The sequence below is a fragment of the Cryptomeria japonica genome, chromosome 3 (assembly GCF_030272615.1).
Source record: "Cryptomeria japonica chromosome 3, Sugi_1.0, whole genome shotgun sequence".
NCBI lineage: Eukaryota > Viridiplantae > Streptophyta > Pinopsida > Cupressales > Cupressaceae > Cryptomeria > Cryptomeria japonica.
Genome location: NC_081407.1, coordinates 133,847,804 through 133,849,928, shown reverse-complemented (window position 1 = coordinate 133,849,928; position 2,125 = coordinate 133,847,804). Strand labels below are relative to the sequence as shown.

General features: G+C 33.5%; 1 long non-coding RNA gene across 1 annotated transcript; it reads left to right on the top strand.

Annotated features, from left to right (window-relative positions):
- Positions 1–632: 632 nt before the first annotated feature.
- On the top strand, positions 633–1,896 carry LOC131874470 (uncharacterized). Its single transcript, XR_009371841.1, has 3 exons — positions 633–716; positions 1,517–1,603; positions 1,762–1,896. It is a non-coding gene; the product is annotated as an uncharacterized LOC131874470 (long non-coding RNA).
- Positions 1,897–2,125: the final 229 nt, after the last annotated feature.

Below are 2,125 nucleotides of genomic sequence, written 5' to 3'. Positions count from 1 at the left end.
ACCCCTTAATGAACGTAATCTCTGCTATCTCTATGTTCAAGTTCCTGGTCCTCCATACGTATATTCTGGTACTGTATAGTCACATTTTAGGCCCGTACTTGTGCCATTCTCGCTGTTCTCCATATCACACATCGACCTCTTAATATGGTAAATACATTATATATTAATATGCCTTCAAACATGATCGGCCCTTATAACTGGGTACATGTATGCATGATGTTTGTCTTCAAAGAGCATCTACATACAGCCACACACACTTGCAAATATCTTCTTCCAAACCTGATAAGATATCTTCATTTACAGTCTTTCAACAATCTAGTATAGGGATTAATTGTCTTCAAAGAACATATACACAGTCATATATATTACCTGGTGTATACTGTCAATTCATTTTGCTCTTATTCACTTTATATTCTCAGTCACTATGCTCTGATCACTGTATACCTACACCTTGTAGATGGAGTTCTTCTTCAATACTGATCACTAATCTGATCATGGAGATGCCTTTTGAATGTCTTCAATACTGATCACTATTTTGATGCTTTCTTTATCAGTTCTAGTATATCTTATCATGATGCAATTTTATTAAAGTCAGTTATGGTGACATACATATCCTCCGCTTTTTGCAGGCAGGGTTTTTCCTTATGCATTACAGTCATTTATGGCGTACACATTTGGAAAGACTTTACAATCTCTATAGTGATCGAAAACTAAAGGTTTGTTTCTTCTCTAATAAAATATTAATAAATTAGAATTATGATGTTTACTCCAATATTTGTGGTGAAAGTGAAAATAATGTTATTTAAAGAATTTAGATCAATTGTGCAAATTAGTATATGTCATTTTATATCATAAGTAGATCTCATATAAATTGCAGAAGTGTGTCATCAATGTCCAGATAAACATGTCTCTTCACTTTAAGTCAATATATGATGTCAGTTAAGAATTTTAAACACTGAAACATTTGTCACTGTCTATTGGGTTCACGTTGGATTATTCTGAGATTGCAATTGAGAACTAAACAGATCCTTGAGAAAATTTAGTCAACCGTTGCTGGCTTGGTAATCACACTTTCAGATACCAACTATTCTTTTGGAAAAGACTTCGTTGAAACATTTGCTTTTATACTATCGAGATCTAACGAGCCATTTAAGAAAGTGTGATTGAAGATGGTTATAACTTATATTCAAGCAATGTTGCAAGGAAAAACATATGGCCCCCACTATTATCATTTTATATGAATTATTAACCCTTGAGCACAGTACTTTTACACGGCATATGTCTAGGGCTTAGGAATTAGAGAAAAACTCGAAGTTCGCTCTTTCTTGTTTTCAATTGCAAGGATAAGGTGGGGTTATATGAATATATGCCTCATCAAGTAGTATTTCTCTTACGTTTATGTACTGGTTCTGTATCAAATATGGATATAAACAATCAAGTGCAGAAATGGAAAATATCCTCCCAATATTCTAAGCCGCCGAGTGGCCAAGATAACATTTTTTCTTGTTCTTATCAGGTTGCATTAGATCCAAAGCTATTTCTAGGAGTGAAGTCAATTGCAGATGCTGTTGAATATCTCCACTCTGGTCAAAGCATAGGCAAGGTAAGCATTGATAAACTGAGAATCTCATCTACCCATTTCTGATTGCAAGGCAAGTTTTTCTTTAACAAGTACATTAGATCTAAGCTAAAATTTAGAAATCAATTGTTTATGAGTCGAACCATAAGAACTAATTTTTTGATACTATGAAATTTCTTTAGGTGGTGGTCTGCATTGATCCAAGTTTCAGCCAAGTAATTGCACGGTTGTAAGCATGGGAAATTGAACTATTCTTGCAAATATGCAGAATAAATTGCATGTTCACAGTAGTGCCTGCAGTAATTATTTTATTTATATCTTTAGCTAAATGGAGACTGGCATCATATTAATTGTATGTATTACATAGTCATTTAAAAATGACAATAATATGATATGTGACAAGCTCATTTCCTAAGCAATATTGAGTCCCTTGGTGTAACATAATCTGGTTGGTAGATGTTAACGCTCAAGGTAAAAGCTTGTACAATACGTAGTGAACATCATTATTTTATTTGCTTGATCATAATGGAAGTGATAACAAACATG